The sequence below is a fragment of the Rhinatrema bivittatum genome, chromosome 1 (genome assembly GCF_901001135.1).
Source record: "Rhinatrema bivittatum chromosome 1, aRhiBiv1.1, whole genome shotgun sequence".
In the NCBI taxonomy this organism is placed as follows: Eukaryota; Metazoa; Chordata; class Amphibia; order Gymnophiona; family Rhinatrematidae; genus Rhinatrema; species Rhinatrema bivittatum.
In genome coordinates, this window is record NC_042615.1 from 668471458 (window position 1) to 668487235 (window position 15778).

At 43.7% G+C, this 15778-nt stretch overlaps 1 protein-coding gene across 8 annotated transcripts in view; it reads right to left on the bottom strand.

The window, feature by feature from the left end:
- The window catches only part of RASA1 (RAS p21 protein activator 1), a 384196-nt gene that overhangs the window by 321064 nt on the left and 47354 nt on the right, over positions 1 to 15778 (bottom strand). The gene's annotated exons all lie outside the window — the stretch shown is intronic.

Sequence of the window (15778 nt, forward strand, 5' to 3'; positions counted from 1 at the left end):
TTACCATTCTTTATATTTTCCTGCAGTAGCCTTGTCATATTTCAAATGCCCCCAGCATCAGTTTGTCATGCTAATTTAAACAGTAAAAATACAATAAACATTATTTCAAAACACCAAAGGAGAAATGACTACTTACCTGATAATTTCCTTTCATCTAAGGAAGGCAGGCCAATCCACTTCAGTGGGTTATGCATTCCTACCAGCAGATGGAGACTGAGTAAAACTAACTTGCTGATGTCACTGACATAGCCCTGCCCCGACATCAGCCTGCCATTGTCTAGAAAAGCCCAAACTGTTAAATTAATTATACTTTAATATGATTAACTGTCAACCACTCATGATCCCAACCAACTGAGAAACACTGAACTCGGTAATAAAAAAGGTAACATCTTAGAGGCTAGCTATTTCACTTACCAGTCCTTCAAATGAATCAAAAGAAATAACACTGCATCAGCCACATATAATGGATGAAAGTAGGCTACCCAGGGTGGGTTGAGGACTGGCCTGCCTTTCTTAGAGGAAAGGAAATTATCAGGTAAATAGTAATTTCTCCTTCCTCTACACTCAGGCAGGCCAATCCACATCTGTGGGATGTACCAAAGCTACTCCTGAAAAGGGTAGGAGGCTGCTTGCAGTCCAGTCAACACTGCATGTGTGAAAGCCACGTCTCCCTGAGCCTTAATGTCTAAGCGGTAATACCCAGAGAAGGTACGTAAGAATGACCATGTCACTGCCCTGCAAATCTGGAAGAGAGACAAACGAATCTTCACCCACGAGACCATCTGAGTTCTAGGGGAATGCGCCTTGACCTGTCTAGGTAATAGTACATCCGCATCCATATAACTTCTGTCAACTAACAGGCTATCGTTACCCACAATACCGGATCCCCTTGTTTACCTCCACCACAGAGCACAAACAGATGAACGAGTTACTAAGTACCACACCAGATGCCGCTTGACATCCAAGGAAAGCACAGACTATAATACTGCTCATCTGTACCCCTGTCCAGAGTGGGCAGGGAAATAGACTGATTTTCAAATGAAACTCCAAAACCACTTTCAGTAAAAAAGGAAGCTACAGTCCTAAGCTGTACCACCTCCAGAGTCATTCACAGAAATGACTCACGGCAAGAAAGAGCCTATAGGTCGGAGACTTGCCACGCCAAACAGATTGCCACCAGAAAACACATTTTTAAGGTAAGCAGCCACAAGGAGAAATCACATAGTGGCCAAAAGTAGGACCCCATCAAAAAATGTAATATGAGATAAATGTCTCAAAGAAACACCAGTAGACACAAGGGCAGAAGTAAATGTTTAACTCCCTTCAAGAACCTGGATACATTTGGATAGGAAGACAAGGGTCTACCATTGAACCACCCCCTCAGCAAGTGAGAGCTGCTACCTGTACCTTCAGAGTGTTAAGGGCCAATCCTTTTACCAACCCTTCCTGAAAAAATTCCAAAATCAGTGGAATATCAATTTTAAGAAGGTGATAACCTCTCACCCCTCACCAGCTCTTGAACACTCTTCAAACCCTAATATAAGCTAGAGATGTAGAAAACTTCCTAGCACGAAACAATGTGGAAATTGCTGCAGAAGAATAACCACGCTTCAGCAGTCAAACTTGCTCAAGGGCTAAACCGTAGGACAAAACTGACCCAGATCATTGTGCAGTATCGGCCCCTGATGTAACAGATCCTTCCTGAGTGACCACCTGAGAGAACTGCCTACCAGGAGCCACTGAAGATCAGTGTACCAAGGTCTCCGGGGCCAATCCAGAGCATGTTCATGGTCTGGACTCACAATCTTCCAAAGCATCCTGCCGAACATTGGCCAAGGCGGAAAGGCATATAAGGCCCCGCTCTCCGGCCAAACCTGGATGAGAGTTTCGATTCCCAGTGCTTTCAGATCCCTTCTGCAACTGTAAAACCATGGAACCTTTGCATTGCTGGAGCTGGCCATTAAATCCAGTTACAGCCAACACCAAACATGCCACTATAAGGCAAAAGACCTCACCTGCCAACTCCCACTCTCCTGGGTCCAGGATTTGCCTGAAGTCGACACACATTCTCCATCCTGGCAGTGTGGGAGACATATGTCCGGAAGATTTTGCTCTGCCCACACCATGAGTGCATCTACCTACACTGACACCTGTTGACTTCTAGTTCCGCCCTGATAATTTATGTAGGCGACTGTCATGACATTGTCTGACATTCTTACCGCTCAAGTTTCCAGTCGCTTTGTGAACTGTAAGAACAATAGACGAACCGAACGTGTTTTCAAAATGATTGATGGTCCACTGTCATTCCTCAGCATTCCACCGACCTTGTGCCACCAACTCTTGATGGAGAGCCCCACAACCCCAAAGACTCACATCCGTCATGAGCATCAACCAGTCCAGTGTCTAGAGTACTCCCCTTCCGGTGATGATCCGCTTGCAACCACCAGTGAAGCTGGATGCTCATCTCTAATGGCAAGTGGAGTATCGTTATGTACGCCTCCGACTATGGATTCCACCAGGAGAGCAACATGCGCTGAAGGGGTCACATGTGTGTCCTCACCCAGGGGATCACCTCCAATGTTACCACCACAAACCCCAGAATCTAAAGATAAGACTACACCTTAGGCGAATAGTCTTCCTCAAAGACTGTACTTGAGTCACCAATTGCTGAATGCAATTCTTCAGCAGGAACACTCTGCTCCACCCCGTATCGAATCACAAGCAGAGGTACTCCACGGCCTAAGCCAGCTGTAAACTGCTCTTAACTAAGTTCACCACCCAGCCTAACTCCTGAAGCAAGGAGATCACCTTGCAAGATGCCAACTGACTCTTGGCCCGAATCTACCAGTCCAGATACGGATGAACCAGAATGCCCTCTTTGCACAGAGATACTTCTATCACTACCATGACCTTGGAGAAAGTTCTAGGCATAGTAGCCAGACCAAAGGGTAGGACCTAAAACTGACATTGTCCAAGAATGGCGAAACATAGGAAACGATGTTCCTGCCAAATGGGAATATGTAATTGACCTCGGTCAGATCGAGAAACAAATTCTCGTCTGATCTGCCATAATTACGGAGCATAGAGTGTTCATCCTGAAGTGAGTTATACGTAAATGCTGATTGACTCCATTTCCGATCTAGGATGGATCGAATGGAACCTTCTTTCTTCTTGAGAATGAAAGTAAATGGAATAGCGCCCCACACTTTGTGATCTAGGAACTGGAATTAGAGCCTTCAGATCTATCAGCCTTCTTAACGTAGCCTCCACTGCCGCTCTTCTTACTAGGGAGTGGTATGGAGAAGTCATAAATGCATCAAGAGGAATTCTGTGAAATTCTAGAGCATAGCTGTCCTTCACCACGTATCCACTGTAATCTGGGCCCACCTCTGATAAAATTGAGATATACAGCCAGCTATCTCCTGATTCAGTAGGTGAGCCCCCCACCCCCCTTCACTGTGAAGATCGAGAAGCTCCGGTCCCTCAGCCTGTGTCCTTATAAAAGACTTCTCAGGCCGAAAGGACAGATTTTTTGAAGGGAGAAGACTTGAGAATCTGCTCCTCTTAAAGGGCGAAAACAACAGGAATCCCTGGGGTGGCCCCTTGCCCCAAAAGAAAGCAACGCTTTCTTATCCTCTGGAAATCGCAGCATTTTGGATTCACCACATCTATTTGCCATCTTCTCCAACTCACTGCCAAATATGAGAGGCAGACTTGGAAATAGTGTCTGCCTACCAGTTTTGCAGCCACAACTGGCTCCTAGCCACTATCACTGAAGCCACACCTCTAGCTGCCATCCACACCAAGTCGCAGCCTGCATCAGCTAAGAACATGGCTCCCAGTTCATTCACTGGCCCGCTATTGGACCCAGAGCCTTGACTCTCCTGTGAGAGACGCAAACCTGCCTGAGCTACCAGGCAGCAGCAAGAAGCATTTTGCAAAATTCATTGCCATGGCTTCAAAGGCCTGTTTAATCATGGTTTCATGCCTCCAGAACATAAGAACTTGCCATCCTGGGTCAGACCAAGGGTCCATCAAGCCCAGCATCCTGTTTCCAACAAAGGCCAAACCAGGCCTCAAGAACCTGGCAAGTATCCAAACACTAAGATCATCCCATGCTACTGATGCCAGTAATAGCAGAGGCCATTCCCTAAGTCAGCTTGATTAATAGCAGTTAATGGACTGCTCCTCCAAGAAATTACCCAAACCTTTTTTAAACCCAGCTACACTAACTGCATTAACCACATCCTCTGGCAACAAATTCCAGAGCTTAATTGTGTGTTGAGTGAAAAAGAATTTTCTCCGATTAATCTTAAATTTACTACTAGCTAACTTCACGGAGTGCCCCCTAGTCCTCCTATTATCCAAAAGTGTAAACAACCAATTCACATCTACTCGTTGAAGACCTCTCATGATTTTAAAGACCTCTATGATATCCCCACTATGATGCTTACATCTTTTTCCTGGGTGGTACCTCCTAATATGGAACATGTAACTACAGCAAGGGTTATTTTTCCCTATATACAACATCTTGCACTTGTCCACATTAAGTTTCATTTGCCATTTAGATGCCAAGTTTTCCAGTCTCGCAAGGTCCTCCTGCAATGCATCACAATCCGCTTCTGATTTAACTACTTTGAATAATTTTGTATCATCTGCAATATCATCTTGTATTCCTTTCCAGATCATTTATAAATATATTGAAGAGCACCAGTCCAAGTGCAGATTCCTGAGTGACTCCACTGTTTACCCTTTTCCACTGAGAAAATTGACCATTTAAAAGACAGGAAACAGAGTAGGATTAACCAGTTTGTAATCCATGAAAGGACATCACCTCATATCCCATGACTTTAGTTTTCTTAGAAGCCTCTCATGAGGGACTTTGTCAAACGCCTTCTGAAAATCCAAATACACTACATCTATCGGTTCACCTTTATCCACATGTTTTTTAACTCCTTCAAAAAAATGAAGATTTGTGAGGCCAGACTTCCCTTAGGTAAATCCATGTTGACTGTGTTCCATTAAACCATAACTTTCTATATGCTCTGTGATTTTGATCTTTAGAATAGTTTCCACTATTTTTCCCGGCACTGAAGTCAGGCTCACTGGTCTGTAGTTTCTTGGATTGCCCCTGGAGCCCTTTTTAAAATATTGGGGTTACATTGGCCACCCTCCAGTCTTCCTAGGTACAATGGATGATTTTAATGATAGGTTACACATTTTAAACAGATCTGAAATTTCATTTTTGAGTTCCTTCAGAACCCTAGGATGCATACCATACGGTCCAGGTGATTTGTTACTCTTTAGTTTGTCAATCTGGCCTACTACATCTTCCAGGTTCACAATGATTTGGTTCAGGTCATCTGCCTCATGAGGATTTAGGTTAGTTGTTAATTGCTGCCCCATGTTGACTAGTAACTGAAATAAAAAGGTCATGGTCAAGCCCAGAGACAGAAAAACAGGCTGTGCAATAGTGTGGAAAAGAATGAGACTGCAGAGCAAATGTGTGAGATAAGGAGGTGCATGGGAAGCAACTACAAGAACAAAAGAATTACTGCGTAAGCATGATATGTAACATCTGAGGGGCGCATAAAGGAAAATTACTAGCAAATGTAGCGATGAGTAAGAGGGGGCTGTGCAAGCCATGTTACCAGTGCATAAAAGAAAGACAAATTTAAAACGATGAGTAGACTGGCACTGCCTGGTGAGCAGTTAATTCTATGGTACCTGGTTCCATTTACTCTCTTAAGGAAACAATCTTGATTTCCTTACAGTTTCCTCTATTTTAACTTCTGTATGCATGCATAAAAAACAAACCTGCCAGCAATTATAGATCTCTAAGCTACTTAATAAATTTTATGTTTGAAACTGAAAAGCAGTCCCATCTTCGGCTTTGTGCCCTGTCTGGAGAGGAATCCAGACAGGGCTAGGTTTGAACACTTATCACCCTTGAAAACCATCTCTAGAACTGCTTTCTCCTCATTGGTAAACACAGAAGCAAAGAATTCATTTAGTCTTTCTGCAATGGCCTTATCTTCCCTAAGAGCCTCTTTAACCCCTCGGTCATCTAACAGTCCAACCGATTCCCTCACAGGTTTCTTGCTTCGGATATATTTTAAAAAGCTTTTATTATGAGTTTTTGCCTCTACGGCCAACTTCATTTCAAATTCTCTCTTCACCTGTCTTATCAATGTTTTAACCGTACAAGGTACACTCACGGGGTAATCTGAACTATTTTCTCTATAAATTATATCACCACAACCAGTAAGAGAAAAGTGCAAAACTTTATCATCACATTTTTCAAGAAATTTTTAGAAATGTGTCCATACAAGTTAAAATCACACATACACTCATTCACACCTTAAAACATCACAGAATACACACAAGTGCCAGTATATAAGACTCTACTGAGCCTATATAGATATACAATACCTTTTTAGATGTAACTCAAATACCCCGTGGGGTTTTCCACTTACAATCTATATTTTTCTAACTTGCTCCTCCGTTATCCAGTTTTAATAAACATAATCTGTCAATTCAGCACATGGAAAAATGTATATTAATGACAACACTGGCCACTGGTGTGAAATTCTGATTCCTGGTCCGTTTTCAACTTCAGATATAAATTCACGTGGTCTGACCCCAACAAGCGGCCCCTGTTTCACATGCATATGCTTCCTCAGGGGGACTGCAACCACTGAGAAAACCAAATTTAAATTTTTAGAACAGGATCATAGGACATTTATTACTCAACTTGTTAAACCAATTTTTTACCTCAAAATCATTTAAATTCAAAGATTTATTTCTCCAAGCTGCATAAATGTACTTCTTTTCAACCATTCTGTGGGGTTTTCCTCTTACAATCTATATATTTCTCCCAAAGTGTCGAGCGCTCAAGTTATGAGAATGGATGAAAAGAAGTACATTTATGCAGCTTGGAGAAAAAATCTTTGAATTTAAACGATTTTGAGGTAAAAAATTGGTTTAACAAGTTGAGTAATAAATGTGTCCTATGATCCTGTTCTACAAATTTAAATTTGGTTTTCTCAGTGGTTGCAGTCCCCCTGAGGAAGCATATGCATGTGAAACAGGGGCCGCTTGTTGGGGTCAGACCACGTGAATTTATATCTGAAGTTGAAAACGGACCAGGAATCAGAATTTCACACCAGTGGCCAGTGTTGTCATTAATATACATTTTTCCATGTGCTGAATTGACAGATTATGTTTATTAAAACTGGATAACGGAGGAGCAAGTTAGAAAAATATAGATTGTAAGTGGAAAACCCCACGGGGTATTTGAGTTACATCTAAAAAGGTATTGTATATCTATATAGGCTCAGTAGAGTCTTATATACTGGCACTTGTATGTATTCTGTGATGTTTTAAGGTGTGAATGAGTGTATGTGTGATTTTAACTTGTATGGACACATTTCTAAAAATTTCTTGAAAATTGTGATAATAAAGTTTTGCACTTTTCTCTTACTGGTTGTGATTATCAATGTTTTACACACCTTGATAATGCTTATGATTTTTCCTAATTTTCTTCAGCTGGATCCTTTTCAGTTTTTGAAGGATTTTTTTTGGCAAAAATAGCCTCTTTCACCTCACCTTTTAACCATGCCGGTAATAGTTTTGCCTTCTTTCCACCTTTCTTAATATAATCTTGGACTGCACGACCAAGATTATATTTTTAAACAATGTCCATGCCTGTTGAATACTTTTAACCTTTGCAGCTGCACCTTTCAGTTTTTTTTCCTAATTTTCCTCATTTTATCAAAGTTTCCCTTTTGAAAATTTAGTGTTAGAGCTGAAGATTTACTTATTGTCCCCTTTCCAGTTATTAGTTCAAGTTTGACCATGTTATGATCACTATTGCCAAGTGGCCCCATCACAGTTACCTCTCTCACCAAATCCTGCATTCCACTAAGAATTAAATCTTAAATAGCTCTCTCTCTCTTGTTGGGTCCTGAACCAACTGCTCCATGAAGCAGTCATTTATTACATCCAGGAACATTATGACTTTTGCATGTCCTGATGTTATATTTACCTAGTCAATATTGGGGTAATTGAAATCTCAGATTATTACTGCACTGCCAAATTGGTTAGCTTCCCTGATTTCTCTTAGCATTTCATCATCTGTTTGACCATTTTGTCAAGGTGGACAGTGGTATACTCCTATCACTATACTCTTACCCAACACACATGGGATTTCTACCCATATAGATTCTACTGAGCATTTAGTCTCTTGTATGATTTTTATCCTGTTGGACTCTATACCCTCCCGGACATAAAGTGCCACACCCCCACCAAGTTGATCCTCCCTATCATTGCGATATAATTTGTACCCGGAGACAGTATTTTCCCATTGGTTATCCTCCTTCCACCAGGTTTCCTATTCTGAGAGTTCTTTACAGCTGTGTCTCCAACTGGTATGGTGGTTTCCTTCGTAACAGCACACACCAACGTATCAACCTTCAGGAATAGTAACTGCTCCCTTGTCTTTGGTCCAAAGGATATAAACATGTCAAAGACCACCCCCTTTAAAGCTTGCTTCCAGAGTGTTACATTCAAAATCAATTAACTCGAATTGGCTCCAAGAGGAAAGAAACAGGAAGCTTTGTGTAAAGTGACCAATATGAGATCTTTATTTTGTGAGCCCGTAGCATCACCCCCATCTACTCCAAGCATCTTCAGTGTGTTAGTCAGACTTGGCAACTCGCCTCTGTGGGGGGGAAACCCACAGAGTTCAATGTGGCTCCAAATCAGATGGAATTTCTCCCTTTTCCAGATGTGAGGGAATCAAGACCCATCGGAATCATCCAACGTGTCATGACGCGCAAACCCCTGAACATTTCCAGGGTCAGTCTCCCTACAGCACTTGCTGAAGTGGCAGGCAAGGAGGCAGCCCGAGAATGTGACCCCTTCTTAGCAGGTGCTTTGCCTCCTCCAGATGCCCCTACAGAAAAGCCTGCAAGCCCTAGTAAAACTCCACTCAGGAGAAAGCAGATAGATCCATACCGGGGCCCATAGACCCAAACATGGCACTTTCCAACCCCTCCCCCAAAGACTGCCATTGGTAACAAGGGGGGGGATGGGAATTCTCCGCTATATCATCTCCTGCATCTCTCCTCTAGGGAGAGATCCCTATGTCTGTAAAAAGTGTAGAACACAAGTCTTTGAGTGTCTAAACAGCGCTGACACAAGCACAGAGACAGATGGCTGAATTGCCCTTATATGGCAAGCCATACAAATAGCAATGCGCTCAGATTTTTGTCCCCAGTGCCATTATTCTTCCTTAACTATGCTTTATGCGGCCTACTGCATGCACACCAACTGTGGGAGTACCCGCGCAAATACAAGCTCAAGTATAGGCCACAGCCATATGCACACAAGTACCTGCGCATGTCGATAATGCCATGCAGGAAAGATGCATGCACACACCTGAGCATGCAGGAAACAAACATTGCCAGCCTGACACATGGCTGACTGAACCAAGCTCGCCATGCAAGGCCTAGTGAAAGCTGCTCAACCCACCAACCCATGCCATCTCCACTTCCCACTAACTTCCCAGAGAAGCGAGAAGGAAATGGGAATGCCGACGGTAAGAGGCCCATGTAAGGAAAAAGAGGGGACCTAAATTTCCCTCCTAATTTTTTTTTTTTTTTACCTGAGCTCAGCCCTCATGGCTGCAGGCACAATAGTCTCTGGCTTGGGGGGGGTGGGGGAGAAGAGGGCACAAAGCCTTCATTGCCATGCATTCCCTCAAGTCTACACCTACTTAGGCTTCCAGACTTAAACAGCTCAATTGAGGGAGGGACCAACAGGTGTCTCCTCAGGAGCTCAAGCTTTGCATTCAATTCTTCTCCTAATCTATCTTCTCTCTTTGCTATTTCTTTTTTTTTATTTACTTATTTTTTACTACAAGCAAGCTCCAAAAGGGAGATGCAGTTGCCAAAAATGTTTATAGACCAACCAATCACAAAATATAGCCCAAAAGTAGCTCAAAATTTTATAGCTCCTATAACAGGAGTCCTCTTATAGGCTATAACCGCTATACAGCCTGTTCAATACGTTACTCCTAGGGGAATTCTGCGCTACTGTGGAGCGCAGAATTTGTGCAGAATTCTCCCCCCCGCAGAATTGTCAAAGTCTGCGCAGAAAAGAGCAGAGGACACCCCAGCATGCTGCGAACGGAGCGCGTCCTGCATGTGCTGTGGAACGTGCTCCGTTCGCAGCGAAGATGAAGGCCCCTGTGTGCCGCGAATGGAGTGTGCTCTGCTTGCGGCAAAAATGGAAGGCCCCGGTGAGAGAGAATGTGGCAGGCTGTGCAAAGAGTGCCTTCTGGCCTTCTTGGGCACCGGTGTCATTGTCCCTATGTGTATGCGCACGGATGCGTTTTAGTTGTGCCCGTGGAGCCCGCTCAGTTGTGTGCGCGGTGTGCGTGCTGCTGTGCATGTCTCTACTGGACGCGCGCAAGTTAGGCGCATCGGCCGCCCGGTCTCCCCCGTGCATACCGCCAGTCGAGAAGGGAAGATGGCGCCGACGACCCCGCGCATAAGATGGCCCCGCCCCCCCCCGAGGGTCTCCACGTGTGGACCCTTGCACCAGATCGGGGCCTAGCCCAACCAAGGCTGCTCAACCCGATCGGTGCTCCCTTTTTAACCTCACCGGAAGAAGGAATCGTTACGGCAATCTGAGCTTTGGAGACCGGAGACCTGAATTTAAAGATTTTTGCTTACCTGGTCTCGGTGCTTACCGATCGTGTGCCGGACGGTCTCCAGCTGCGGAGGGAGAGGGAATTACCTTCACTGCCGCGCTCGGTTCTGCACCCGCTACCTTTCAGCCACACTGGGGGCTAAGTCCACGCCGGCACACCTCTGAGGGATATCTGAGATCACCTCAGGAATTCTCGACTGGGGGGAGGGACCGTAAGGTATCACCACAGGAGAGCAGGGTTCGATCTTCCTTAAGGTAAATTTTGTTTCTTCTTTGCTGTAATTCTTAACATTATTCTAGTGTGTGGGATAGTGTCCGCATCTGCTAGGAGACAGAGATACCCCTGCAGTAACCTCAGCTCTTCAGTATATCGTCAGCTTTGAAATCTGACTCGGTCTCCCATCTGCTAGCAGAAGAGCACATAACCCACTGGTCCTGGAGTCCATCTGGCTACACGCTAGGAAATAGGGTTTTCTTAGCTTGACAGTTGTGAAAAGAGAGGGAAGAACTGTAGTAACTTAGAAAGCTGATCTTTGGTCTGTTTGGGTTTTTTTCCCCAGCGCCAAGCTGCTTAGGTCTCAAATTTGGCTGACAGCAGTAAAACACTTAGAGAAGTAAAGACTGTATGTAAGCAGAAATTATTCTTCATAAGGTACAGAAACTGATAGAAATGAAGCTGTCATTGGATAGGCTCAGAGTTTTACCTTGTATGGAAATATATCATGCTGTGGGCAAGACCACCCAGAAAAGCAAGCTCCAATTAATATTGGAGTACTAACTAATGAAATGATGCTCTCTAATGAATCACCTAAAATGATATAAGGTTTTGCAGTGCCTGAAAAGACAGTGTAATCATATGCTATCTCCTTTCACAAAAGTCTATTCAAATTAAAGAGAGCCACTAGGTGTGACTGTCTGATATTTTCAAGACTTTTGTACAGCACCTATTTGGGAGAAGTCAGATTCCACAAGGACAGACACTAATGCATGCACTGAGAGATACTGTTAGCTATAGTGTAATAAATATGGGCTAATGAAATTTCAAGTATGAAATAAATAGTAATGTGTGCGCTAACATGGCCACATCTAAGGTTTCAGAAAATACAGGGACAATTTAGCAGCAAAAGTGGTATTTCTGTATTATACATATACTTTAAAAATACTGCATATGAGATCAAGAAAGTCAAACTGTAATGCAAACTAAACCTTTAAAATTCAATCAACTGACAGGTGATTATTTTTGCAGTATATTAAATCAAATAACCTTAAAGCTCAGCTAATTTCAAGAATACATGAATTTGATAATTATGTCCATAAGTAACAAACTGGCAGCACTGTGCTAAGTGCAGAACTAGATCATTCTTGCTTGTAGGTATTACAAAACAGTTAAAAAAAAAAAAAAGTCTAACAAAATAACTTATAAAGAGTTGGCCTCAACATTTCTATGTCTAATGGCTCCACAACTGCTCTAAGGACTGAGAACAGAGTAATCTGTAATGCTAATTCTAAGGAAACAAATGGAATGTTCCTTAGATAGCAAGATGAATTAGCCATGCTGTCTGGGAAGTGTCGCGACCCGAAGTAGGCGGAGTCTCCTCAGCTAGTAACAGAGCTTTGACTGTGCGGCTGTGAGGTGGTGTGAGGTGGTGTTCCCGCACGGTTCCCTCTCCTCTTCAGTTTCTTTGTAGCCAAGCAAGAGATAATGTATATTAGTGTGTCCTGTAGTTGACTGTCTAGGGAGGAGGGAGGGAACGCATGGCTAATTCATCCTGCTATCTACGGAAACACCGTTTACGGTAAGCAAACTTGCTTTTTCCCCCCATCGATAGCAGGGCTGAATTAGCCATGCTGTCTGGGAGTCCCAAGCTCCCCAGTTGTGTCCATGTGTAATGTTTTTAAAAGGTTTGAACAACCACCCTTGAAGTAGTAGACAGTCTCATAACTTTCGTGTAGTTGATAAGACTGCTGTGCCTAGTGCTGCATCAGAGGTCGTTTGTTGTTGAAGGGAATAGTGAGATGTGAAGGTATGAATGGAGGACCATGTTGCTGCCTTGCAGATATCCAATAGTGGAACATTGTTCAAGTGGGCAACTGATGCGCCTTAGGCTTACTTTCAAGTTTGATAGAACGTTTATTATAGCAAAATAGAACTGTGATAACCAACTGGCTATAGTCCTTTTCGAAACGGGTTGGCCCGGATCATTGGGGTTAAAGGATAGAACAGTTGAGAGTGCCTAGAAGTGGACTGAGTCCTTTGTTTGTAGTAGGCTAGAGCTCTTTTACAGTCTAGAGTACGTAGAATTTTCTCTCGGTCATTGGCATGCGGCTTTGGCATAAAAATGGGGAGAGTGATGGTTTGATTGAGGTGAAAAAAGGAAACCACCTTAGGGAGAAAGGTAGGGTGAGGTCGGAGAGTCACTGTCATGGTAAAACTCTAGATAGGGGGAGTAGTGAACCAATGCCTGGATTTCACTGACCCTCCGTGCTGATGTGATGGCCACTAGAAAAACTGTTTTCCATGTCACATTTCATGTGGCTGGTGTCCATCGGTTCAAAAGGTGGTAGCATAAGCTGTTCCAAAACTATGTTGAGATCCCATGGTACCGGTGGTTTGGTTTCCGGCGGGCGAAGTCGTAACATGCCTTTCATGAATCTAGATATTAGTGGATGATTTGATATAAGTAGATAGTTATGCTGGTCATGAAACGCTGTTATAGCACTGTGTACTCTGACTGAAGTGATAGCTAAACCCGCCTTGAACAGGGTGTGTATATACTGTAGTAATTGAGGCAGTAGCAGAAAGAGGATTGATGTTCCTAGGAGTGCATCAGGTTAGATAACTATACAGGCAAATGGCATTGCTATGTCTGGTGGAAGGTTTCCTGGATACAATGAGGATGTCTTCCACATGTGTGGATAAATTAAGGTGATTCAGTACTTGCCATTCAATCTCTATGCTGTGAGATGAAGCGATTTATTGGGTGAAGAAGAGAGCCCCCTTCTTGTGTTAGAAGATGTGGATGGTTTTGAAGCAAAATTGATGGGTGCATGGAAAGACGTATCAGATACGCATACCATGGCTGCCTTGGCCATGCTGGAGCGATGAGTATCCTGTCCGCCACATCTTGTATGCACTTCTGAACTGTCCAAGAAATTAGTGGAATGGGAGGATAAGCATACATCAAGCCTGTTGTCCATGGAATGAGGAAGGTATCTGGGGCTAACCGTATGCTGCTTGGATAAATGGAGCAGAAGGTTTGAACTTGTCTGTTGCTTTCTGTGGCAAAGAGATCTATTGACGGAAAACCCCACTGAGAAAAAATGTTTTCCGCTACTTCTGGATTCAAAGTCCACTCGTGTGGATGAAATACTCAGCTTAGATGATCTGTTGTTATATTGTCTAGACCCGGAAGGTAAGTGGCTTGGAGAGAGATTTGGAACTTGAGCGCCCAGTGAAGTATCCGAAGTGCTTCCCGACAAAGTATCCAAGAACTGGACCCTCCTTCTTTAGGTAAAACATTGCCACTTGGTTGTCGGTATACACCATGAGGTTCGAGTGTTGGATTTGAATCGAGAAGGTTTGAAGTGCCTTCCAGATCTCTTGAAGCTCTAGGAGATTGATCTGGTACATAGATTCTTGAGACATCCAGAGACCTTGTGTTTTTAGGTCGCCGAGATGGGCCCTCCACACTTTCCTGGACGCATCGGTAGTGAGCATGAGCTGATGTGGAGGTAAACGAAAGGGGGCCCCCACTGATAGTTTGGAAGGAGAGCGCCACCAGTGGATGTTCTCCTTCATTTGTGTTGGTAATGAGAATCTTGAAACTGAGTGGTTGTAGAAACTGAGACCACTGTGTCTTTAGCCCCCACTGTAAGCGGCGCATGTGAAGCCTAGTGTGGGGGAACTACGTAGATGGCTGCCGCCATATGTCCCAGAAGTTGGATTTGGCGTGCGGATGCTTGAGTTTTGTTGATGAGGCTCTGCGCTAAGGTCAAGAGAGTGTGCACACACTGTCCTGTGGGAGATTGGCCTTCTCTTCCGTCGTAATGTTGAAAGCACCTATAAATTGGAGTATTTGTGTAGTTTGGAGTTGGGATTTTTCGAAGTTGAGCAGGAACCCAACGTTTGGAGGCAATTGATTGTGTGTAACGTGTCCACCTTGAGAGTGGACGGATCAGAAGCTACTATTAACCAATTGTCCAGATAAGGAAATATTTGGATCGAGAGTTGCTGGAGATGAGCCACCACTACTGCTAGGCATTTTGTGAACACCCTTGGGGCTGAAGATAGACCAAAGGGGAGCACTTTGTATTGGTAGTGTGAACTCTAAATCTGGAAACAGAGGTATTGCCAAGAGGAAGGGTGAATTGGTATATGGTAATAAGCATCCTTCAGGTCGATGGAACATAGCCAATCGTGGGGTTGTGTAGCGGGAGGATATTTTTGAGAGAAGTCATTTTGAATTTCTCTTTTTGAATGTGTTGATTCAGGAGGCGGAGATCCAGTATAGGATGGAGGCCTCCTGATTTCTTTGGAATAAGAAAATATGGGGAATAAAAACCCTGGTTCTGATGTTGAAGAGGAACCATTTGAATAGAATTCTGGAGTAATAGGTTTGATAACTCCATATGTAGGGATGATATATGGGAGGGTATAGCTCGTGTTAGAGACAGGTGAGGAAGGGGTGGAATGGATTTGAAATTTAGCTAACCTTCCTTGATGATGTTGATCACCCATTTGTCTGAAGTGATGGATTCCCAGTGGTTTAGAAAAAGTTGGAGATGCCCTCCTATGAAGTCTGGAGGTGGCAGTGGCTGATGGTACTCAAAAAGATGATTGCTGCTTTTGCTGCGGTGTTGGTGTTTGCTTTTGTTATCTTTGCTGTCTGGGTCTTCCCCTGGGTGTAGTCTGGGGCGTGCATATGGATGTGGCCTATATTGTGCATACAGTCTAGAATATGACCGTGGGTAATACCAATGACAGTAAATTTGAAAATATCTCTGCTGAGACTTGTGTGATTCCGAGGGGAAGGTTTGAGATTGTACGGCTGCACTTTGTTCT